General features: G+C 38.6%; 1 pseudogene across 1 annotated transcript; it reads left to right on the top strand.

Annotated features, from left to right (window-relative positions):
* The first annotated feature begins 3,938 nt into the window (after positions 1 to 3,938).
* Positions 3,939 to 26,744, top strand: LOC309805920 (ceruloplasmin-like; annotated as a pseudogene). The gene is made up of 10 exons: positions 3,939 to 5,653; positions 6,488 to 6,738; positions 7,891 to 8,103; positions 8,596 to 8,758; positions 9,437 to 9,938; positions 10,963 to 10,970; positions 16,761 to 16,931; positions 21,486 to 21,609; positions 22,468 to 22,715; positions 25,224 to 26,744. The product of its transcript is annotated as a ceruloplasmin-like (transcript).
* The last annotated feature ends 299 nt before the right edge of the window (positions 26,745 to 27,043 follow it).

The following is a 27,043-nucleotide window of genomic DNA, read 5'->3' as shown; positions in this document are numbered from 1 at the left end:
ACAGGAAGGCTATAGAGGGCTGGAATGAGAGACATATCCTTCTCTTATGCCTCTGGGAAAAGTCTCTGATCAAGTCTTCCCTCTGGAGAATAACCTTAGCTATGGAGAAGTCTCTGGGCCTATTTCACTGGTTTTATTTTTCTCCTTCCCCTTCCAGAGCCACGTGGGGATCTTTCTCAGATCTTCACCTTGAGAACCTCATGGGGTTCCTGGAGATAAAGCCTATGAAAGTATGGCCCTTCCCCACCCACCAGCCTGAGCCTGAGGCTATGGCCTTCCGGAGTTTCTCACTCTGATGCTAGTCCATACTCAGCCTCTGGCAGTTCATTAGAATTACCTTTCAAGTGTTCCTAACATTACACTCCAGGGGCTTCTGCTCCAGGTAAGCAGATGTCTTCTAGATTCACCCGACTCTCCAGATGTGAGGATAGCAGTTTGCCCTACAAATTCCATTCTCTGATGGGTTCGAAAAAAGTTGTTGAATTTGGCTTGTCCAGTGTTTCTTGTTATAAGAATGGCAGTAATGGCTTACAAGCTCTTTACAAGTTGGAGTTAAAGCTAGAATTCTTAGGAGTTATTTGGGCATGTTGATTTTGAGGTGTCTGTTGGATTCTTGCTACTCCAGACATGGTTATGCACCTGCAGCATTGTCATTATCAGAGAGCCAGTGCAGAAATGCAGACTTTCAGGCCCAACCCCAGAACTACAAAATCAGAACTTGCATTTTAAAAGATCCACAGATGTTTCTGGAGATTCATCTGCACATAGATGTTTGAGAAATACTATATTAAACAATGAAGTGAAGATGTGGAAAAGACAACCATATGCACTGGAGTCTCGAGTTAAGCAGAGAGGTCCAGGCTGGAGACATAAATTTCTGTATTTTTGTCATGTCGTTAGTAGTTTAAGCCATGAAATAGGTTTCTTTTTCTAGGGAAAATGAGTGTCAATGCATCTGTAGTTGAATAAGTTGTGTTTATTCCTCATTGCAATGTGAGAGAACCCACACCATGGAGAACTTGGAGTATCTCAGAAAAAGTGTCCTAGAAAGGACTTGTTATAGGATTAGGACTAACGTTAGGTGATTTATGGGGGGGCATAAGGAAGTAGGGCTTTGCTCTGGATTGAATGCAGTGAGGAAGTAGGGGCAATTGTATGATTGGATGTCTTTATAAATCTTTTCTGTAAGGTAGGAGGGTTAAAGCTAAAGGTGTAATAGGTAAAGAAGCAACCATCAGCTATGGCCAGGATAAGAGAATGTTTGGTTATTCTAAAGGTTTGGACAATGTTCATGTTCCTCATGTGTGTTCAGACATTATTATGGAGTGGTCTTGTTTTTGTCTTGATCTATCCTGGTCACAGCGGTGTTGTCTGATATTGGTGTTCTAGAAATTGTTTATGTCCAACAGGAGAACACCAGGACTACCTTTGAGTGCCAGGCCCAGCTCTGGATGTCAGGGGTTGCTTTTCTCTTTCTCATCAGTCCTCAATATCTTCCCTCTATGCCCTTCTATGCCTTGTTTTGTGGGCATCTGGTCCTTCATGGAGTCTAGCCCATACTGTGAAAGCTTGCAATTTATATAGTCTTAACCTGCAAAGGACAGAGGGCTTTATCTGCACTCATCTGTCCCAGCTACTAGTTGCTCTACTTATTTAACCTCCTCTAACCCAGAGGAGTTCAAAGAGGTTAAATAGTTTTCCACAGAGTAGCCTAGATTACAAGGCAGAGCATTTAGTAGTAAGAGCATCCACCAGCCTTAAAGGCCTGTGTTTAAATTCTAGCAATAATACCTACTTGCTTTAGCAAGTTGTTTAAAACCCTCTAGTTCCAGTTTCTTCCTCTAGAAAAAGAACTTAATAAACTTCCCTTTCTGGATTGGCTGACACAATTAGACCTAGTGTTTAGAAAGCGGCTAAGGAAAATCTGATGGCCATTTCAACAAATGGTGGTTATTGGTAGAAGTAATAGAAAGAATAGAAATGGGTGTAAAAATTGCTGGCATCTTCCCCTTGTCTTTGAACTCCCCATCTTGTCCCCATATCATTTATATCGCATTGGTTTGCCTTATTGGAAGATATGGTTAGAATTATACATTCTGAGTAAAACTTAACATTTGTTGATAATATAGAAGTATACACTCTTCAATTATGGGAGCCAATTAGTAAGATCCCATGAAAGAGACATTTGAGTTGGAATCCAATGATTTATATTTGACTCCTGGCTCCATAACTGGGAAGTTTACATCCTACAGCAACTTACCTGACCTTCTGAGTTGTAGATACCTCATCTGTTAAACAAGTATGAGGGGTGGGAGCTAGGGGAGAGTGTTTTGAAGATGACTTTGGGTAATATTTTTCTTTTGTAAGGTATTTTACATATTGTAAAGCTTTTTACACAGAAAGTTCTATTATAATTCGGTCCTTATGCATATTTTTATGTGCTCAATTTATTCCTTAAACTTATTTTCAGTTATGGAATGGAAAAACCAGGAAAGCATTCAAATTTCCCTCCAAGGTATTTGAGCTCATACCTTGGGACCCAATTCAGCGAAGCGTATCTAAATCAGTTGCCTTACGTTCTTGGGCTACCAACCAAGAATATAGTCAAATAATGGTGACCAACTTCAAATCCTGCTGTAGCAAAAGACTGATCTACTGAGGGCTATGCAGGAAGGGAAGGACAGGACTGCAAACATAATTTACCTATGGATGAGCCATAAAATACAACATTACCTAAGAAAAAGTGCTCTCCTCACTCCCCCCAAAATAGAAGCCAGTCCTAGTCATTTTTTTGAGAAGAAAAGAAAAGAACAATGAACTAACACCATTTTCATTGTCTCAGGGGAGGATGCTAACTTTGAATGCCTACATTGTGTCAGACTGGAAGAGGTCCTCACAGAAGCCCTGAGGTTTCATTATTATTACCTTCATGTTACATGTAGGAAGGGACTGGAGTTTAGAATGATTATGCAACTCGTCCCAAATCACGCAGCTAGTAAATGGCAGAGAGAGAATTGGAGGTAGATCTGTTTGAAGTGAATACATTAGACTTTCTTTGAACTTATTGGGGTACTTACTGAGGGAAAAATATCCCAGCTGAATGGCTCTTCTGTTGTCTACATTCCAAAGTAAAATTAATGTTCCTAAAAGAAAGAGGAAGGAAGTTATAGAATTTTGATAAAGGGACATCTGAAAACCCATTTAAGGCATCCTGTCCCCCTGCCTGATGGGTGGATCCTTCTACAGCAGCTGGTCGAGGTCATAGTGACAGGGAAGGTTATAAGGTTCTTACATACACAGAGAGAAATGTGGGAGGCTGTAGCGTCCAACAATTCCAGCCCGATTGGATCTCCTCACTTAGGTCAGAGAGCCCATCCCTAACTCCTCTCTTGTGAAACCCATCATGTCTGACCTGCATCTTCTCCCCACTCCTTTCAACTGCTTCCCAAAGGGTGCCAGATGTGAATTCCTTCCTCATGGCTCTCTTGTGGGTGATTGCTCCACCCACCATGGTCCCTCTAGGCCTAGCTTTTCTGAATTTCTTCCAACATCTGCTGGTGACATAAAAATCTGCCAAAGCAGTGGGCTGTTTCCCCAGCTTCCTCTTACAACCCTCCGAAGGATTCACTAATGTGAAAAACGTTGTGATATGACAGCCTGCATGTTTTGACCTGTGTAGAATTTAGCAACTGTTGCTTATAAGGAAAGTATTTATAGCCTCATTTTTTTAATGCAAAAGAGAAAACAAATTGCAAATATTTTGTTGATTTTTTAAATCAAGTAAATGGAAATGTGCTCCCCTTATAAAAAAACATTTTAAATATAATAATCCTCTCTCTTCTTCTCAGAACTGTATTTAGTTTATGTCCTTAAGTATGCATATTTATCTGTATGAATGCCCAGAAAAATATATACTTTGGTCTTTTGTGTTTTAAAAAATAAATGAAGTATACTCATGATAGAAAAAAATATGCCGCAATTAAAATGAAAGATGTAGACATCTAGGTAGTGATATATAAAGGTCTCTAAGACTTGTAGTCCAGGAATAAAAGCCAAACTGCAGAACAATACATGCCATATTTGCTGCCTTAATATTACTAAGTGTGGGTTTCTAGACCTAAATCAGAGCGGCACTCTGACTGTTGAAACCACTGTGGCTTTCAAATTGTAAAGTCTCAAACAATACCTAATAGGAATAGATATCCCAATATATGACGATACACAGATCGATGGCAAATAAAGACTCCTACTCTTTTCCTCACTTTTGTAATCCTGGCCAAGGCACTCTATTTATTTGTCCCCCCCAAATGTAACATTTATTTCTTGACATCTCTGGCAGATATACAGTACAAAAGAAGTGGTCCCTAATCTATTGGAGTTATAATCTATTAGGGGTAGAGAAAATACCACATAAAAATTTAAACAATGCAAACTAGTGTGTGGTTAATTGTCAGCTTTGATACAGCTGCTTGAAACTGAGGAGAGTTATTAGTTAGATCCATTAGACAATAACTAGCTTGTCTAGGTATTAGAAAATTGTAATCCGTCTTCACTTTGTTCTTGCAAGATTGCATACCCACCAAGCTTTACGCAGCTTAGACAAGGTACCACAAGACTCACTTCACCACCCTCCATAAGTAGTACCTCTAGCCTTAAGGTGTGTGCCCAAGTTGTTTTTCAGAAACAAGGAGTCACCTCTCATCCAGTTCAAACCCGTTGAGACCACCGATCCCTCACCTGGGCCTGCTCCAGTGTCTGATAGGTGACCTTTTGACATCAGAGGGCCAAAAACTCCACCTTCAGCACATACTAATGCCACAATTTTCTGAACATGTGTCCCATGAAGAAACACGAAGCTCATTTTTACCTGCGCAGAACGACAGTTACTTCACCTTTTTCTTACCTCCAATCACCTTCCCCCGAGTCTCAGACCACCCTGCTTCTTTATCCCATAAATATCCCAAGCCTCTCGCCTTTGAGGAGGCAGATTTGAGACTTGTTCTTCTCTCTTCTCACTTGACTGCTTTGCAAAAAAACCTTTTCTTTGATGCAAACCTTGGTGTCTCAGCGTTTGACTTGGTGCCCATTGGGCAAATAAACCTGATTTGGTAACATAATGAATTGAGAAAGAGGGGGATGTCTGTAGACTAGACTAGACTAGAGGTGATTCCTATAATCCAGAAATAGATAAGAATCATTAGGGGTTGATGGATAATCTGGGTAGCCCATCTACCTGGTAATTCAACAAGCTCTTAATTGGCAACGTACACTGGGTCAAGAACCAGTATTCTCTATGTGTTGTGCCACATTTCACCTGGCCTGACTAATGAAAACTAAATGCATTTGGAATGGAAGTGACATATATGTAGACGAAGTGTTTGATGAGCTCTTTTGCAGCCCTGATCTATGTAAACAGACACAAATAAAGGAAGAACATCTGGATTATAAAATGAAGGCAAACATCACTCAGTTAGCCTATCCAGGAGCAAGGTTTGAAAATGAAGATCCTTTTACCACTGACCTTTCTGGTTTTTATTAGTTCTCCAGGTTGGACAATAGAGGGGCACTACTGCATAGGCATTAGAGAAACTACTTGGAATTATGTTCCTACTGGTAAATATATGCTCAATGTAATGCCTATTTCAGAAGATCAGTAAGTAATACCTTCACACTGAAAAAGCTGCTATCAGAAGCAAACGTTGATCATTATTATTCACTGATAAAATACTGCTAACGAATTTTCCATGATTGACCCTTTCAGGGCACATTCGCTATTAGAACCGCTTCCTTTGAATTTTTAGTATAAACATGACATGGAAGACAGCTATTAATATAAATCAGAAATTGCTCCTTCCTGGGATTATTGTCACTCTTGCCCTCATGATGCATATTTCAGGGATCATCTCTAATTCTGTATTTATCATCGATTTTGTTTGAGTGGTGCTTAAGATGTAAAACAACACTTTTCCTTCTCATATGGAGTCTATGGCAGAGACTGTAAAATTGCAGCTCTCTTCTTGATTTCTCTGTTCAGATAATTGGGACGAGGAAATCTAGAGGTTATGAGTCGGGTTCTGATTTACTATGTTTGTGTGCCAAGTTGCCCCCAATTCTACCAACAAATCCACGAATCATTGAAATGTGTAAACAATCTTAACTTGTAGGAATTGATCTGATGCTTGAGAGCTAAAGTAACCTCAGAGTAGGGTTAGAAATCTTTCGTGGTTCAGTACAAAGAATTTGATAAGTCATTTAAACCGAAATACCATGTATATTACTTGCTACATTTGCATTTGATCTCTTCACCAGAACTTCCAAACTTCTCCTTGCCTACTACCCTGTTTTTGACTCCTCCTAGATTTTCACCAGTATCTGGGTTTGCTCTATAAAATTAGGCTGTAACGCTTCTTACTTCTAGTTTCAGTTGATTTAACACTGTTTTCTTTCCAGTCAAATATTGTTCAAGTTCTTGTTTGTTTGTTTACAGAGAGTTTCAGTCCCAAACATATCTAAAGCAAAGCCAAGATAGGATAGGACCTGTTTATAAAAAGGCTTTGTATTTTGAGTACACGGATGATACATTTTAAACGATCATTGAGAAACCATCCTGGTTGGGATTTTTAGGTCCAATCATGAAAGCAGAGGCTGGAGACCTCGTTTGTGTACATGTGAAAAATTTTGCTTCAAGAAACTATAGTTTCCATCCTCACGGAGTCAACTGCACTAAAGAAAACGAAGGTAAGTGGGTCCCCTTTCCTTAGATTCCTGAGCTTTTGCTTATGAAGAGCATGAGCCCCAAACCTCAGGAAAAGAAAGGTAATTATGAACTAGGAGTAGTTTGGGGGTGAATGTGGACTTTTACTTCAGATGTCCTTAATTTTTATATCCCAGATTTTTCTTTAATTTCTCATTTGAAATGAGTAGACCCTCCCCCCTGCACCCAGTGCAATTTCTGGAAAAGAAAACACACCTTTCTCTCATGTAAATAAATAAATAATTGGGGGATGGGTAGGAGACACTCATGAGCTAAATGTTAGGTTGGCAGAAATATTGTTCTGCCTTCATCTCATTTCCATTTCCTAATGGATGAGGATTAGCTTCTTGGAAAACATCACTGTCAGGTGAAGTCACTGTTTTCCAGACAGTATCTTCTCCCCTAAACATTCACATTCACAACTGCCTGATGGTGTTGGAAAAAGCAAGGGAAGAGAAAGCTAACAAATAGGGTTTTGTGTTCAACATGGAGCAAGGTCGTCTCAAAAGATGATAAATGATAGGTTGGTCATGCTTCAAAGTCTTCTGTTGAATGAAAGAATGTTATCTATAACTATCAGATTCCGGCTTCCAGAGGTGGAGATCTGAAGCCAAATTCTAGGAGAGGAAGCAAAAAAAGATAGCAAGACGCCAGATTCAGACTACGTAGTAGCTCAGTATAATATCAGCTATGCAGAAGGCCACTTCCCGATGCCTGTGGGCAGCTTGTAGATAACATGGATGCTCTTGAGGCCCTGGGTCCCAAAGTCTGATCTGCAGTATAGAAAATACGGAGGTCAACTCAGGATCCTAGCTCTCTGTGTCCAAGATCTAGCACATAGTAGGTACACAATAAATATGTGTGGAATCTATCAATAAAGGTGATGATAGTCTGTTAATATGCTGCCTGACTCATTCCAATTTAGTCTGGAAACTGACCAAGGTGTGCATTCAGGTAGAAACTAAGTAAGGGGGATCTAGGGAGACAGGAGGCAGGAGAAAGGAAGGTGGAGATGCACACTTTATTCTAAAAATACAAATTAACGTACATTCGTGACTTAATGGAGAAAGCGTGGGTCACATTCAAAACAGTGTCGTCCGGTGGTTACTGTGACCATGCTGCAGGTTGTTTTCTAGGCTCTCTCTATCCTGATAACACTACAGGCCTGCAAAAGGAAGATGACCGGCTAGAGCCAGGGGCAGAGTATACTTACTGGTGGTTTGTAGAAGCAACTCAGGGGCCTTGTTCCGATGACAGTAACTGCATGACACGGATGTACCACTCCCATGTAGAAACTCTAAAAGATGTGGCTTCAGGACTTCTTGGACCAATTCTGACTTGTAAAAGAGGTTACATTTTTAAAATCTCATTGTAGCAATAGAGCCAACCAAGATACGTGGGGTCTCCCTCACTCTTCCAGTGGAATTTTGCTATCAAATGAGCTCTCTTTGCCTGCCTTGACCTTGATTCTCCAGTCAAGAAAGTAATGTTGTCACTGGAACTCTGAGCTCTAGATGGCAATCTTGAGTCCAATGCCTCCATTCAAGTCCAAGAGTGCAGGTTGGACACTAGATGGTAGTCAAACCCAGTAATTGTCACCTTAGCCACCTTCACACAAAACTGCCACCCTTCTACAGAGAAGTGTTGAACCCACAGGGTGGGAGGAAATAGGGAGATGAGAGGCTGTCTGCCTGTTCCTTGCATGCTCAGTTCCTTAGGTTTCTGTCTGTGGAGGTGCAAGATTTTACTTTTACATTTTGAGTGGAATCAGTTAGAATCACTAGTTTATTTCCTAGCAAAAAGAATTTCTACAAAGAGGAAGTTTTGCTGTTTTGTTTCAGGAACCCTGGATAGAGACATGGAAAAAAATATCCACGAGTCTTACGTTCTGATGTTTTCTATAACTGCGTAGCTGGTGTATCGATGACAATATTAATATATATACTGAATGTGGCCAAGTTAATGCTAGAGATTCTGGCTTCTGGGAGAGGAATCTCATGTGCTGTAAGATTATAAAGAACTTTCTCATTCATTATATCCTATAATTCTAACTTCTATGACTCTATTTCGTGATTTCCCTTTGTTTGAGTTTGTTTGAATGAGTTTTTATTTCCCAGTTTCTTGCCCCAGGTATGCTGGTTGATAGGCAAGTCATCTAGTAAATCCTCTTGGTTTCCAAAGTTTCATAGCAAGTAAAGTTAAACAGATGCATTTGTTTCTAACATCTGATATAGCTCAAAAGTAGGTGGTGACAGCATAGCAAAGATGTAATTTTAAGGTAATAAAATATTATAGAAGAACAAAGACATAACTGACCAGATATCTTATGGAAATGTGTTTCTATGTAGAACCTTTCAGAAAAGATGTTCTTACCTCAGTCACCTTTATTCTTGTTTTCTTCTTCCATGGACTTAGCTTCTTTCTATTCTTTTCCCTTTTTCACTGTTTCCTGCTTTTTAGCTTACTTTTCCTCCTCTTGCCTCTAAATTTGTGTGCTCCTCAGCTTTAATCAGAAACAATGCTTACGGCCTCTTTTTTTGGAAAATAAATCAGTCCTGTCGTAGATTATGCATGAGAACAATGATGATACTGCCAGGCTTATGTGATGAGAAAATGCATAGAATGTATACCATGTGGGCTTGATCTAACATGCCTGACAGGTTAATTTACATCTGTTTTCAGCAATAAATGGATACATGTGTGGAAATCTGCCCAGTCTCACCATGTGTGCAGAGGACAGGGTCAAGTGGTATTTTATTGGCATGGGAGGTGTGTTGGACACACACTCCATCTTTACTCACGGACAAACTCTGATCTCTTGGAATCACAGAAAAGACACCGTCACTGTCTTCCCTGCCTCAATGCAAGATGCCTTCTTGGTGGCCAAGGGTGCTAGAGAGTGGATGCTGGGCTGTCAGATACGTGGTAGGGATTTATTCCTTTTACATAATACAGGGTCAGGGGACTCCCAGGGTTACAACCCATTACAAATGCTTCATCTTTCAAATGGGGGAAACTACCATTGGGGAGGTGATAAGATTGCCTTTTGGAAAGTCAGTGACACAGTTAGGACTAGAACCCACGTCTCTGACACCTTTAACTTTATGGTAATAAACCCTTTTAGGTATATAGGGATTATTTTTGTTGTTGTTTTTACAAAAAAGAAGTTTATATTCATTACCTGGTGAGCCTTACAAGAAAACCCTGAGTGTCAGACAGAGCATGTATTATTACACCTTTTTTTAAAATTGAGAATACAAGTTCCAAGAGGTTAAAACACGTACCCAAAACCCTATGAGAGTCAGGAATTATGTAGGACCAAGCAATTCTAATCCAGTACCCAGTAAATCTCCTTATTTTAGTTTATTTCCCTCTTCAATCACACTTCACATTTAATGATAGGAAGGCCTGTTATGAAGTTATTGATCTTCTCTATTCTTAAATATGACTAAACTCTACATATAATCATCTAAATGTTTTGTTTTATTTCTCAATCAGTAAACATGATTGTTACTAGAACTAAAGAATCTTTTTCTTTTTTCTTTTTGTACAAAAATGGGGTTTACTGGGCTTCCCTGGTGGCGCAGTGGTTGAGAGTCCGCCTGCCGATGCAGGGGACACAGGTTCGTGCCCCGGTCCGGGAAGATCCCACATGTTGCAGAGCGGCTGGGCCTGTGAGCCATGGCCGCTGAGCCTGCGCATCTGGAGCCTGTGCTCCACAGCGGGAGAGGCCACAACAGTGAGAGGCCCACATGCCGAAAAAAAGAAAAATGGGGTTTACTTCTCTGAGAAAAACCTTTCTTTTTTCTAAGTCCCATACGTTGGTTAGCATCATACTTCAATTAATTATTTAAACAACTAAACAACAAGTATTTATTGGGATTTCCTATGTGCTGTGTCCCTCCCAGGGTTGTGAGAAAAAGGAGACCCACACACAGCTATAATAACTCGACAGAATGTAATGATAAAAAGGTTCTCAGAAAGAAGTATTGTTTTAACATATGTTTTAAAGGTTAAAATGTACACTCAGCCCCACTCCTCCTATTTACCTCGTTCACAGATCTTACCTTTAAATCAGGTCTTTCCTCCTCAACTCTGCAGAAAAATATAGGGTCAGCCTAGGCACAGTTGAGAAAGCTTCTGAAAGTTCTTTGGCTGATGGACCCCATAGCCTTCCCCTGTGTTTCTTCTCTTCCTGTGACCTACAGTTTTGGGGGTTTGTTTGTTTGTTTGTTTGGTTTTGGTTTTTTGTTTTGTTTTGTTTTTAGGAATTACAAGAATACATGAATAGACTTGCTGGAAAGAAAGGAAGAAAAGAAAGAGGAAGGAGCCGGGGCAGGGGGTAGTGAAGGAGGGAGGGAGAATTTGGTGGCGGCAGCAGACAGAAAGAGTGAAAATCTAATATGGTATCTGGGAGCCACCTTATAGGACCTCCAGAGAGTTGAAAATTAAATAAGCCAGCTGATAAACTTGTGGTAGCTTCAAATTGGCCAAGGCAGAGAGTTTACACTACCAAAATTAGCAAAAAATGAAAAAGAAAGAGAAGAATCAGATTTTGTGTTCACCTTTAGAGAAATGGTTTAAGAATAGACCTTTAGTCTAACCCTACCCCACTACCATCCCAGTTCCCTCTCAGAGAATAAACCCTGTAAGCAAGTTTGTGTGAATACCTGTAAACCTGTTTACCATGCATTTTCATACAATATATATGAACATGTAGAAATAAAAAATGCACAGTTATTGTTTTGTGTTTTGTTCTACATAAGTAGATCACACTGCATATAAGTTTTATTTAATTATATAACTTTTAAAAATAGGCTATTATTTTTATATAATAGGTTTTTCTTTATTCTGCTGCTTGCTTTCTTCACTCATCCATATGCCTTCAAATCTTTTCCATGACATTCCCTATACCTCTAACTTACTCTTTTAAACAGTTGTATAGTTTTCCATATTTGAGATATAGCCTAATTTATTTAAACATTTGCCTACTGATAGATATTTAAATAGCTTTCACCTTCTTGGTTCACTAACAGTGTTATAGCTAACCCCACCCCCCTTTTTCATACTTGTAACTCATTTATTTATTTTTTTTTTTACATCTTTATTGGAGTATAATTGCTTTACAATGGTGTGCTAGTTTCTGCTTTATAACAAAGTGAATCAGTTATACATATACATATGTTCCCATATCTCTTCCCTCTTGCGTCTCCCTCCCTCTCACCCTCCCTATCCCACCACTCTAGGTGGTCACAAAGCACCGAGCTGATCTCCCTGTGCTATGCGGCTGCTTCCCACTAGCTATCTATTTTACATTTGGTAGTGTATATATGTCCATGCCACTCTCTCACTTCGTCCCATCTTACCCTTCCCCCTCCCTGTGTCCTCAAGTCCATTCTCTAGTAGGTCTGTGTCTTTATTTCTGTCTTACCCCTAGGTTCTTCATGACATTTTTTCCCCTTAAATTCCATATATATGTGTTAGCATACGGTATTTGTCTTTCTCTTTCTGACTTACTTCACTCTGTATGACAGACTCTAGGTCCATCCACCTCATTACAAATAGCTCAATTTCGTTTCTTTTTATGGCTGAGTAATATTCCATTGTATATATGTGCCACATCTTCTTTATCCATTCATCTGTGGATGGACATTTAGGTTGCTTCCATGTCCTGGCTATTGTAAATAGAGCTGCAATGAACATTGTGCTGCATGACTCTTTTTGAATTATGGTTTTCTCAGGGTATATGCCCAGTACTGGGATTGCTGGGTCATACGGTAGTTCTATTTTTAGTTTTTTGAGGAACCTCCATATTGTTCTCCATAGTGGCTGTATCAATTTACATTCCCACCAACAGTGCAAGAGGGGTCCATTTTCTCCACACCCTCTCCAGCATTTATTGTTTGTAGATTTTTTGGTGATGGCCATTCTGACTGTTGTGAGATGATGCCTCATTGTAGTTTTGATTTGCATTTCTCTAATGATTATTAATGTTGAGCATCCTTGCATGTGTTTGTTGGCAATCTGTATATCTTCTTTGGAGAAGTGTCTATTTAAGTCTTCTGCCCATTTTGGGAATGAGTTGTTTGTTTTTTTTGATATTGAGCTGCATGAGCTGTTTGTAAAATTTGGAGATTAATCTTTTGTCAGTTGTTTCATTTGCAAATATTTTCTCCCATTCTGAGGGTTGTTTTTTCATCTTGCTTATGGTTTCCTTTGCTTTGCAAAAGCTTTGAAGTTTCATGAGGTCCCATTTGTTTATTTTTGTTTTTATTTCCATTTCTCTAGGAGGTGGGTCAAAAAGGATCTTGCTGTGATTTATGTCATAGAGTGTTCTGCCTACGTTTTCCTCTAAGAGTTTGATAGTGTCTGGCCTTACATTTAGGTCTTTAATTCATTTTGAATTTATTTTTTTGTATGATGTTAGGGAGGGTTCTAATTTCATTCTTTTACATGTAGCTGTCCAGTTTTCTCAGCACCACTTATTGAAGAGACTGTCTTTTCTCCATTGCATATTCTTGACTCCTTTATCAAAAATAAGGTGACCATATGTGCGTGGGTTTATCTCTGGGCTTTCTATCCTGTTCCATTGATCTATATTTCTGTTTTTGTGCCAGTACCATATTGTCTTGATTACTGTACCTTTGTAGTATAGTCTGAAGTCAGGGAGTCTGATTCCTCCAGCTCTGTTTTCTTCCCTCAAGATGCTTTGGCTATTCAGGGTCCTTTGTGTCTCCATACAAATTTTAAGATTTTTTGATTTAGTTCTATAAAAAATGCCATTGGTAATTTGATAGGGATTGCATTGAATATGTAGATTGCTTTGGGTAGTGTAGTCATTTTCACACTATTGATTCTTCGAATTCAAGGACATGGTATATCTCTCCATCTATTTGTGTCATCTTTGGTTTCTTTCATCAGAGTCTTACTGTTTTCTGAATACAGTTTTTTTACCTCCTTAGGTAGGTTTATTCCTAGATATTTTATTCTTTTTGTTGCAATGGTGAATAGGATTGTTTCCTTAATTAAATTTCTGATCTTTCATTGTTAGTGTATAGGAATGCAAGAGATTTCTGTGCATTAATTTTGTATCCTGCAACTATACCAAATTCACTGATGAGTTCTAGTAGTTTTCTGGTGTCATCTTTAGGATTCTCTATGTATAGTATCATGTCATGTGCAAACACTGACAGTTTTACTTCTTCTTTTCCAATTTGTATTCCTTCTAGTTCTCTTTCTTCTCTGATTGCTGTGGTTAAAACTTCCAAAACTATGTTGAATAATAGTGGTGAGAGTGGACATCCTTGTCTTCTTCCTGATCTTAGAGGAAATGCTTTCAGTTTTTCACCATTGAGAATGATGTTTGGGTTTGTCATATATGGGCTTTATTATGTTGAGGTAGGTTCCCTCTATGCCCACTTTCTGGACAGTTTTTATCAGAAATGGGTGTTTAATTTTGTCAAAAGCTTTTTCTGCATCTATTAAGATGATCATATGGGATTTTATTTTTTCAGTTTGTTAATATGGTGTATCACATTGATTGATTTGTGTACAATGAAGAATCCTTGTATCCCTGTGATATACCCCACTTGATCATGGTGTATGATCCTTTTAATGTGTTGTTGGATTCTGTTTGCTAGTATTTTTTTTGAGGAGTTTTGCATCTATAGTCATCAGTGATTTGGTCTGTAATTTTCTTTTTTTGTAGTATCTTTATCTGCTTTTGGTGTGAGGGTGATGGTGGCCTCATAGAATGAGTTTGGGCGTGTTCCTTCCTCTGCAAATTTTGGAAGAGTTTGAGAAGGATGGGTGTTAGCTCTTCTCTAAGTGTTTGATAGAATTCACTGTGAAGCCATCTGGTCCTGGACTTTTGTTTGTTGGAAGATTTTTAATCACAGTTTCAATTTCATTACATGTGACTGGTCTGTTCACATTTTCTATTTCTTCTTGGTTCAGTCTTGGATGCTTAAAGCTTTCTAAGAATTTGTCCATTTCATCCAGGTTGTTCATTTTATTGGCATAGAATTGCTTGTAGTAGTCTCTTATGATGCTTTGTATTTCTGTAGTGTCCCTTGTAACTTCTCCTTTTTCACTTCTAATTTTATTGATTTGAGCCCTCTCCCTCTTTTTCTTGATGAGTGTGGCTAAAGGTTTATCAAATTTGTTTATCTTCTCAAAGAACTAGCTTTTAGTTTTATTGATCTTTGCTACTGTTTTCCTTGTTTCTATTTCATTTTTTTCTGCTCTGATCTTTATGATTTCTTTCCTTCTACTAACTTTGGGTTTTGTTTGCTCTTCTTTATCTAGTTCCTTTAGATGTAGGTTAGATTGTTTATTTGAGATTTTTCATGTTTCTTAAGGTAGGATTGTACTGCTATAAACTTCGCTCCTAGAACTGCTTTTGCTGCATCTCGTAGGTTTTGGATCACTGTGTTCTCGTTGTCATTTGTCTCTAGGTATTTTCTGATTTCCTCTTTGATTTCTTCAGTGATCTCTTGGTTATTTAGTAACATATTTTTTCACCTCCATGTGTTTGTGTTTTTTACATTTTTCCCTGTAATTTATTTCTAATCTCATAGCACTGTGGTTGGAAAAGATGCTTGATATGATTTCAATTTTCTTAAATTTACTGAGGCTTGATTTGTGACCCAAGATGTGATCTATCCTGGAGAATGTTTTGTATGTACTTGAGAAGAAAGTGTAATCTGCTGTTTTTGGATGGAATGTCCTATAAATATCAATTAAATCTATCTGGTCTCTTGTGTCATTTAAGGCTTGTGTTTTCTTACTAATTTTCTGTCAAGATTTAATTTCATCTTCTGTCCAGGAGTGAGGAAAATTACAGCCTTTTCCTCCACCCTTGACAGATCAGCTAGGAAACCTACAAGTCACTCCCAGGCACCCACATATAACGTTTCCATAAGTCACATGGCATTTCTGTAGTCACACGATGTTTTCATATATCAAATGGCATTTCCATACATTGCCTAGTATTTCCAGAAGTCACATGGCATTTCCATACACCCAAATCTTGTTTCAGTCCTGATGTCTGTGTGTCTATTGGAGTCCATTTTCTGGCATGGACCCTGAGAAGATGGATGTACGTGCTGACGGGGAAAAACTTTTACTTTTCTTGGCTCCTCATCAGCCTCTCGGGCTTTGCAACCTCTGGAGGGAGATCTATTCTATCCAGTTCCCAGTGCTTTTGAGTGGGCTCTTATCTTTAGTAACAGCATCATATTTGTTTTCTCTAGGATTCTGGCCAAATGTACTAAGATAAATAACAAAATAGGACGCTCTAGATTCCTTTATTATTTATACAAAAAAAACACCCTTTTTAGAAAAGGAAAAACAAGCATAGTGTTTGAGACTGTAGAATTGCCATGGGAGGCAAAGAGTTGCTTTACTTCGCTAGCATCTAGTGTCCACAAAGTCTCTTCAAGGCTCTGATTTTAGTAATTGTAGCACAAGTTTAAGGAGAGTTCTTTCTGCTTAGTTCATCTCAAAATCATCTCTGTTTCAGAATTTTTAGAGCCACAGATTCAATCTGCCTCCAAATAGAAAGAAGTTTTTATAACAAATTGTATACCTCCAGTTCTTGGCTTGGGTTGAAAGGGAGAGAGAGTAAAATGAAGGGTCTTTACTTTGTGAGAGAAATAATTGCCCTGGGTCAATGAAGATGCCTTGCAGCTTCTCCAAATCCTCCATGAGGGTGAAAGGGGAAAAGAATAAAAGTCTTAAATAATGAGGTTGGTCAAGAAAGAAAATAAAGTGTTCCACTTCTAAATTGAGTGTTTTCATAGGCATTAACTGATGCTCATCGAAGTAAGTTTTCTAGAGCTGGAGCTTATAAAAATTCTAGACGACTTAAAGGCAAAAACCATGTGTCATAAACCAGCAATGGTCCATTTGTTAAATGTGTTTTTGTTTCATTTGGCTGCATGTTAAGGAAAAGAATAAGTCACTGTGTATATACTTAAGGGGACAGATGACTCATAATTTAAATAAATGACAACTATCCACACATTTTCCTTTTTCTATTTCCTAGGTCCCATAATATTTCTTAGCCCTGGTGAGAAACTCTATGCTGTCTTTAAAAATAATGCCTCAAGGCCGTATTCTATTCATGCTCATGGGGTGAAAACAAACTATTCCACTGTTGTTCCAACACAGCCAGGTAACTGCTTTGGGAGAAAGAAAAGTCCCAAAGCTTCATGCAGGACTGTGGGGCTAATGTTTGCTCTTTTTTTTTCCTGTTTTTGTTTGTTGGTTGGTTTTGTGGAATACCTACTATATGCCATGCCATATTTTTTTTAATTGAAGTACAGTTGATTTACAATATTATATTAGTTTCAGGTGTACAACATAGTGACTCAAACTTTTTATAGATTATATTCCATTTATAGTTATTATAAAATACTGGCTTTATTCCCTGTACTGTACAATACAATATATCATTATAGCTTATTTATTTTATACATAGTAGTTTGTACCTCTTATTCCCCTGCTCTTATCTTGCCTCTCCCCACTTCTTTTTCCTCACTGGTAACCACTATTATGTTCTCTATATCCATGAGTTTGTTTCTTTTTTGTTATATTTACTAGTTTGTTTTATTTTTTAGATTTCACATATAAGTGATATTATAGTATTTGCCTTTCTCTGTCTGAGTTATTTCACTAAACATAATACCCTCCAGGTCCATCCGTGTGGTTGCAAATAGCAAAATTTCATTCTTTGTTATAGTGAGTAGTATTCAATTGTGTGTGTATGTGTGTGTGTGTGTGTGTGTGTATAACATCTTCTTTATCTATTCATCTGTTGAAGGACACTTAGGTTGCTTCCTTGTCTTGGCTATTGTAAATAATGTTGCTATGAACTTTAGGGTCCATGTATATTTTCAAATTAGTGTTTTCAATTTCTTTGGATATATATCCATGAGAGGAATTGCTGGATCATATGGTAGTTCTATTTTTAGTTTTTTGAGGAACCTCCATACTGTTTTCCATAATGGTTGTTCCAATTTACAAACAAAACCTAAAGTTAGTAGAAGAAAGAAAGCATAAAGATCAGAGCAGAGATAAATGAAATAGAGATTTCAAAAAGCAATAGAAAAGATCAATGAAACTAAGAGTTGGTTCTTCAAAAAGATAAACAAAATTGATAAACCTTTAGTCAGACTCATCAAGAAAAAGAGAGAGAGGGCCCAAATCAATAAAACCAGAAATGAAAGAAAATTTACAAATGACACCACAGTAATATAAATGATCATAAGAGATTACTACAAATAATTATATGCTAATAAAATGGACAACCTAGAAGAAATGAATAAATTCCTAGAAACATAAAATCTTCCAAGACTGAATCAGGAAGAAAAATAGAAAACATGAACAGATCAATTACCAGTAATGAAATTGAATCAATTAAAATTAAAAAAAAAAACCTAACAAACAAAAGTCCAGCACCAGATAGTTTCACAGGTGAATTCTACTAAACGTTTAGAAAACAGTTAACACCTATCTTTCTTAAACTATTCCAAAAAATTGCAGAGGAAGGAATGCTTCCAAACTTATTCTATGAGGCCATCATCACCCTGATACCAAGACCAGACAAAGATATCACAAAAAAGAAAATTATAGGCCAATATCACTGATCAACACAGATGCAAAAATCCTCAACAAAATACTAGCAAACCAAATTCAATGATATACTAAAAGGATCATATACCATAATCAAGTGGGATTTATCCCAAGGATGCAAGGATGGTTCAATATCTACAACTCAATCAGTGTGATACCTCACATCAACAAATTGAAGAGTAAAACCATATGATCTTCTCAATAGATGCAGAAGAAGTTTTGAAAAATTTCAACATCTATTTATGATAAAAACTCTCAACAAAGTTGGTATAGAGAGAACATACCTCACCATAATAAAGGCCATATATGACAAGCACACAGCTAACATTATACTCAATGGTGAAAAGCTGAAAGCATTTCCTCTAAGATCAGGAGCAAGACAAGGATGTCCACTCTCACCACTTTTATTCAACATAGTATTGGAAGTCCCAGCCACAGCAGTCAAACAAGAAAAAGAAATAAAAAGAATCCAAACAGGAAAACAAGAAGTAAAACCGTCACTGTTTGCAGATGATATGATACTATACATAGAAAATCCTAAAGGTGCCACCAAAAAACAGCTAGAGCTCATCAATGAATTTGGTAAAGTTGTAGAATACAAAATTAATATACAGAAATTTGTTTCATTTCTATACACTAACAACAAAATATCAGAAAGACAAATTAAGGAATAAATTAAGAAATTAATCCCATTTACAATCACATCAAAAGGAATAAAGTACCTAGGAACAAACCAACCTAAGGAACCTGTACTCGGAAAACTATAAGATGCTGAGAAAAGAAATTGAAGACAACACAAACAGATGGAAAGATATACCACTCTTGGAGTGAAGACAAACTATTCCACTGTTGTTCCAACACAGCCAGGTAACTGCTTTGGGAGAAAGAAAAGCCCCAAAGCTTTTATGCAGGACTGTGGGGCTAATGTTCTTTCATAAATACGGGTGTAGTTCCAGATGAGCGGGATTAGTGGACTAGTAAGAAGGGCCTGAAGAACAAGTTTGGGAAAGAAGTTCCTTTTGCAAATGGAGTTTGCTTCCAGGATGGGGCACCATGTGTATACAATTTGTATGCAACCCCCTAGTGTATACAATTTCTCCTCTAGGGCCACCCTCTCTCCCGCCTCTTTACCTGTCCAGCTGTCAGGTATTTGTGCTATGTTCATTCTCTCCAACTCAAGTGCTAAAGTAGGAGTGGAGTACATGATGCAGTGTGTGAGGGAGAGGGCAAGGGAGAGAGTTAAGCAGGTAAGAAAAAGGGATGAACCTCATGTGCTAATCACTGTGGCATCACCACTATACATGTGGCATCCTGCTCAGCATTCTAAACTCAAAAAAAATGAATACTTTTTAATATAAATGCCCAGGAGGCAGACTCTAAAATGAAGGTTCGTGTGCAGGTAGTGCTCTTGGGATCAATAACTATGGGGGAAAAAAGGAAAGAAGCAGAATTGGGCAGGAGGAAAGTTTTAATAAGGATACAGGCTCAATAGAAGTCACAGCCATAACCCTGTGAGAAATTCCAAAGATTGAGTGGCCCTCAACTCTCTTGAATTGGGGTAAGAAAGCTGGACCTTTATGTCCCTGCCTCAGTCATTAGATGCAGGGATTGGGGGCATGGCTATTGACACCTGGTGGAGCATTTTTCAAGAGGGATGTGAAAGGGGCATCCAAAATGTCCTCCATAGTTGCCCACCAACATAAGTAGTTCTGGGAATTAAGGGTATCAAGGAAAGAGCCAAATTCAGAAAAAAAGTTTTGTGGGGCAGAGGGACTGAAGATAGACTTTGATGGTACGTGAAATATTCTCTTTTGATTTTAAAAGCAGACAGTCCTGGGACTTCCCTGGTGGCGCAGTGGTTGAGAGTCCGCCTGCCAATGCAGGGGACACGGGTTCGAGCCCCGGTCTGGGAAGATCCCACATGCCGCAGAGCAACTAAGCCTGTGTGCCACAACTATTGAGCCTGCGCTCTAGAGCCTGCAAGCCACAACTACTGAAGCCTGCACGCCTAGAGCCCAAGCTCTGCAACAAGAGAAGCCACTGCAATGAGAAGCCTGTGACCACAATGAAGAGCAGCCCCCGCTCGCCGCAACTAGAGAAAGCCCGTGTGCAGCAACTAAGACCCAACAACGAAGACCCAATGCAGCCACTCCCCTCCAAAAAAATAAATAAATAATTAAAAAAAAAAAAAAAGCAGACAGTCCTATGGTGGGACCAACATGAATCTCCTATCAAGGGAGTTTGCAAGTCAGCACTTTGTTCTAATTAGTCAGGAAAGGATCATGTTACATGCATTTCACAAACACTTCTGAGTACATGATGTGTTCCTGGCACTGCCTGGTGTGCTGGAAGGGGAGGGTTAGTAGTAAGATGATTGTTAAAGATTTGGAAGTGGGGAGGCTGAAGATGGGGTTGGTTAGTGGAGAAGGAAGAAAGACTATGTCACAGGTGCTTGGGAAAATTAACTTAAGCCTCTGGAAAGGGGAGATGTAGAATGATATAGCAAGGGGTGAGGGTGGGGACCAAAAGAACTTTCCTGCAAGAGTCAAGAGGATTTATATTAAGTAGGGCTAATGCAAACAGCTTTGGGAGCAGGAAGGAGGTGCATGTGATCCACAAATTGGAAGGTTCAGAGCTGTGATTCAAAACAATTTTGTCACATTTCAAAGGATGAGTTATCTTCACTACAATCAATATTCATTGAACAAATGAATTAGATATTTAATGACTGATGTTTTTCAACGGCAAAATCACTATGAAGTTTTGATCCTGTAACACGGAGAACATAATAGCCAACACTGATAGTGACATCGACCTTGCCCTGTGGGCCAGGTAATGCAACACCAAGGGCTTCCTTTGCACCATCTTGTCTAATCGCTAAATCCCCATTTTATGTGCATGAGGAAACCGAAGTCCAGAACATGTAAACACATTGACTGAGGCCACAAAGCAAGGAGCTGTAGAGCTGGAAGTAAAAACAAGACTATGCTGTTTAACATTTGTATAGCTTTAGAGTTTGTTCATAATCTGGTTCTCCATAAAGAAGTGTGATTTAAAAGATTCTATTTAAATACATTGTATTTGCCTATTTCAGGAGAGATCCGAACATACGTTTGGCAGATTCCTGAAAGAGCTGATCCTACCTCAAAGGACTTTGAGTGCGTACCTTGGTTTTACTATTCAACTGTGGACGTGGTTAGGCTAAACTTTAAATCCCAGTTTTTATCTTAGCTCCTCTTAGAAATTATAATGAAAGAAAGGAGTTTATTTTTCTTTTTTAAAAAGTCTTAGTTTTATGTAAACTTTCTAAATACTGCTCAGTTGTTAATTCTACACAGGTTTGCATTTTTCAAGAGCAAACTAAATTAGTACATTATGATTACTTAGATTTAGGATATTTTCCAAAATGTTATAGTGGGTTGGAATATATATAGATGTATGTAAAATTATATGATACTACCCCCTTCTTTGTTTCACTGAATAAGATTTGGGTTCCAGAAAACAAAGCATGGAGTTTTAAAATTCTATGATGAGTGACAAATAAATGCATACCTAGTATATATCTTTTAAAAACTCTCAACTCTGGAGTTCCAGTTTATTTGTATTTAAAAAAGAAAAAACAAAAGAGTTCCCTCTTTGGTCTTTTAGTTATTTTTGGCCTACTCTCCACCAAACCAAGAACAGACACAGACATTCAACCCCAAAACAAAATAAATATAAACAAACCAAAGCTCCCAGCTGAGAGTGGCTGCAGAGGGAGAGGCATCACAGAGGGGGGGATCTGAAACCTTTAGACACGTCTGTCAACCAACTCCAGCTCCAGGGACTTCTAATTAAAACCGAAGTTCTGTTTTTTAATTAAAATTTCAAAGATGGAGCTAAATCCACTAAGGAATGTGTCTAAAATCCCTTTCAGGAGTTTGTTGTTCTCTTTAGACCTCAACTCTAATGAGTGAGATGATCACTTTTTTCAATCAAGAATTTAGCATGTCAGATATTTTGTTCCTTACACTCATTCAAAACTCAGGATCTGACCTCACTCAAACTAAAACTTGTTTCCACTCTTTTCCTTGACTGGGGAAAGTTGTGGGCACAGTTCGTCATCTTGCTTTGCTTCTCCAGGATCTTAATAGCGGACTGGTAGGTCCTTTGATCGTATGTCGAAAAGACACCAAAGCCAGCATAGTTCACAGTGTTCTCCACTTCATGATTTTTCATGAGAATGAATCCTGGTACTTTGAAGAAAACATGAATACCTATTCTCAAGAATCAAACCAAGTAGACAGGAGTGATGCTACTCCTGACCTCAGCAAGTAAATTCACGGTAATGCCCACTCACTAACTCACTGACTGTAGCCTACAGGTTGTTCTGCCCAAAGGAAACAGACAAAGGTTTACATCTGTCACTCTCAGAACAGTTTAAAGAACATGATCACATAGAGCTGGGGTGCAGATCACGTGGACCAAGAGCCAGATGGTAAAGAGTTAGGCTTGTAGACCGCAGGGTCTCCGCCATGTGCTGTCTTCTATTCAACCCTTGTGGCACAAAAGCACCCACAGAAAAGACGTAAACAAATGTAAGTAAAAGTCAATAAAACCGCATTTATGGGCACTGGAATTTCTATTTCACACAATTTTCACAGGTAAGGAAATATTATTATTTTTTTATTTTTTCCAACTGTTTAGAAATTTAAAAACCATTCTTTGCTCACGAGCCATAGAGAAAAGGGCAGTGAGTGGGCTGGAACTGGCATGAAGGCTGCAGACCACTGTCCTAGCAGCATTGTGAATTCTCATGTCTCTGGCGCCCTGTAGGCAATGTAAAACCGAGGAGGTCAGCTATCGTTTCTGGAGGGTCTGACTGACTACAGGCTCTTCTAAGTATTTTACCTGGATGGACTCAGGGAGAGCTAGGGTTTGAGGCAAACTGAAGAGCACATGGCCCACCCACTCTTCCGCACCACCATTACCAAAGGACCTTCATAGGCAGAACCTTTCAAAATCCCATGCTCATCAACCAAAACTCTTTTATAGATTCACTGTGACTAGATTCGCCTTATTTATGACCTACACCCCCCTCATCTAGAATCACAGTAATAAGACAATTATTCAAATAAAAAAGCATATGAACAATCTCACTTACCACAGTCTTAGTCAAATTTCAGGTCCCAATCCTTTCACCTGAGGAAGTTCAGGGATACGACTCGTTAAGGAATCCTTAACTAAGGCAAATCCAAATACGATCGTTTTCAACTTCTTAGGTTTTATCCCCCTGCAAGAAATATATGTAAATTTAAAATTAATTCAAGGACAACATCCATTCTATCCATAGTCTTTAATAAGCAACACAGAGGGCACAAAGCACTGTCCTAGGCCCTACGGAGATACAAAAGCCATAAGATGGGTTGTCTCTCAAGTGGTTCTGTGTGTTGCCACAGTACAAGGCTGACTTGAGGAGATGCCATGACAGAAATATAAACAGTGCTGTGTTTTAAATTCTTATTTTGGAGGTCGAAAAACGCTTCATGAAGGGGAGGAGAACTTTGAGTTGAGTATTTAAGGATGCCTGTGAGTCTGTCTAGTAGAAAATGAGGGGAATGACCTTCCAAGTGGAAAGAAGAATGTGAGCTAAGTCACACAGCACCTGGAAAGAAAAAGCCGTCTGTGGTTGGAAGACCCTGAATACCCTGTTAACAATTTAAACTTGATCTAAACCGGGGTTTCTCAAGCTTGCCACTGTTGACATTTTGGGTCGGATCACTCTTTGTGGTGAGGCTGTCCGGTGCATTGTAGGATGTTTAACAGCATCCATACCGTCTACCCCCTAGATGCCAGTAGCCCCTTCCCCCAAGTTGTGAGAACTAAACATTGTCTCTGGGCCTTGGCTCCCCTGGAGGAGGAAATCCTGTTGAGAACCACTGTACTAAAGGCTTCAAGAGCACTGAGCTAGCGAACAATAGGAATAGACGTGTGTTTTTAGAACAACTCTGGCACTTATGCTCCAAGTGTGGTCCGTGGTCCAGCAGTAGCAGCATCCCTTGGGAGCTTGTTAGAAATGCAGAATTTCAGGTTTCACAGACCCAGTGAATCACAATCTGCATTTTAACAAGATTCCCCCAGCCACGTGCACATCAAAGTTTGAGAAGCACTGATCTAAAGCAGTCTCCTAGTTTTTTTTCTATTACATCCCTCCATCAGCTAAAAGTGTTAGAGCCCAAGCTCTATAGATATATGGTTATTAAATATATGCTTGTGCCACTGTAATAACGTATTCTCTGCATTTCCAAAGATGCACACAAAGTAGAAAAGTACAAAGGAGGATATATATAAAGAGAGAGAGGGTTTTTTTAAATTTTAATATTTTCTTCTCATTAACCATTGGAAGCCACACCTGGAGCGGATTAGAGAGGGGGCGAGACAAGACCTCAGGCAAATGGCCATTCCAGTCATACTGGTGACAGATCGTGAAGGTTTGATGTAAGACAGTTAAATGGGAACACCTTCCTAATATTCTAAGCCTCTTGCGATACTTTTAAGTATACTTTAAATATATAGATATATTTAAGTATCCACCAATGTAAGTATCCTCAGTTGTGAACTGTTCTAGACCAACCCGATTATGTTAAAGCAAAGGCAGTGCCTCATTTCCTCAGGCAAGGAAAACTCTCTATCTAGCATTAGACACACCCATGAATGGGTGTCTTGGCCATATTTAACAGCTTCCTTAGGCTGGCTTTAAAACCCTCATGGCCTCTGAAAATATCATGGTACTTTTTAAAAAAACATATTACGTCAAATCCTTGTTGAATATAATAAACTGTGTCCTCCACAGCAATTAATGGAAGAAAGTTTGGAAATAACCAAGGCCTGACATTTCATGTTAGGGATGAAGTGAATTGGTATCTGATTGGCATGGGGGGTGAGTTTGACCTGCACACAGTTCACTTTCATGACCACAGCTTTTAATACAAGGTAAGAGGCCTGGGTAGCTTTAGTTACTGTGGTACCTTGTAATCCAGTTAATGGGGCAGCATGGCAAGATAACAGGACAGGAAAGGAAATGACCAAGCCAGAACTGAGGTTCAATACATACAATCTGCAATATATCTGCTGCAAGTAAATAGTTATACCCTTAGCTTTTTATATCCCACAGACATTTGATAAATGCTTCTGAATATATGAATTGTATTTCTTGCTCTATTCTGTTGCTTCTCAATAAGTAAATAAAACAACTATAATCATCCTTAGTTTTACCCTTTCTTTCCCAACTTATTTTTTTAATTTTCAAACTCTCAGTAACATAAAAGAAAAACTCCTTGAACACTCATATACATTTTGCTGCATTTGCTTTCTCTCTCTCTATATATATTTTCTGAATCCAACTGAAAGTAAATTGCAAACATCATGACTCTTCACTCGTAAATACTAAAGCATGTGCATCCTAAGAATAAAGACAATCTACCTCAACCACAAAAACGTTATCACCTTCTTCAAATTAACATTAATTCAATAATACAATCTAACATACAGTCCATTCAAATATCACCAGTTGTTCCCCAAACGCTCTTTATAACTTTTTAAAATCCAAGATCTAATCATTTATATTTAGCATTTGGTTGTCATTGTCATACCTTTCCTAAAATCAGGAGACCTTTTCCTTTTTTTTCTTGATCTTTCATGATATTTTGTTTTTGAAGTGTCCAGGTCAATTTTGTAGAACGTTCCATATTCTGTATTGTTCTGATCATTTCCTTGTGATTGTATCCCTGTCAAACACCTTTGGCAAGAGCACTATATAAGTGATGCTGTGTACTCCTCCTACATCACATCAAGAGGCACACAAGGTCAGCAGGTCCTAATACTGGGAAGGCTAAGTTTGATAACTTTATGAAGGTGATGTGTACCATTCTCCCCATTTTAAAAGTATCGTCTTCTTATTGTAATTAATAAGTAATCTGTAAAGTAACTTTTTGTATAGTTTATTACAACAATTTTTCATCTTGTAGTTTTAAAAAGGATCCACTGATGATCCTTGCCTGACTCAATTTTTATAATGGGGATTACAAATGGTGGCCTTCCAATTCTACTATTCCTTTAAGATTTGTTATCAAATTAAAATATGGAACTAGGTGTGAACTGGCTTTATGGTACCTTTATTTTTTTTTTTTTATTTTTATTTTTTTTTTTGCAGTACACGGGCCTCTCCCTGTTGTGGCCTCTCCTGCTGTGGAGCACAGGCTCCAGATGCGCAGGCTCAGCGGCCATGGCTCACAGGCCCAGCCGCTCCACAGCATGTGGGATCTTCCCGGACCGGGGCACGAACCCATGTCCCCTGCATTGGCAGCCGGACTCTCAACCACTGCGCCACTAGGGAAGCCCTAAATTACTTTTAAAATCAGGAAAACTATTGAACATATATGTCATACACTATTTAAAATAGGCTGTGCCACTCTCGAGTTTTGTGGATATTTTTTCCATGGGGTCCACTCTGAATACAAAGACCATGTTTCTCACAAAACCAAAAACATATTAGCCCCAAATATAATTTTTACCTGCAACATCATATTAATACCAAGAATAATATTATTAACACAGTAATAGTAATTATTACTCTTATTCCTATAATCATTCATATTTATTCTTTTTTTAAAT

The sequence above is a fragment of the Mesoplodon mirus genome, assembly GCF_964341445.2.
Source record: "Mesoplodon mirus genome assembly, chromosome: 6".
Lineage (NCBI taxonomy): Eukaryota > Metazoa > Chordata > Mammalia > Artiodactyla > Ziphiidae > Mesoplodon > Mesoplodon mirus.
The sequence above is the reverse complement of the archived record's forward strand: the minus strand, read 5'-3'. Positions and strand labels throughout refer to the sequence as shown.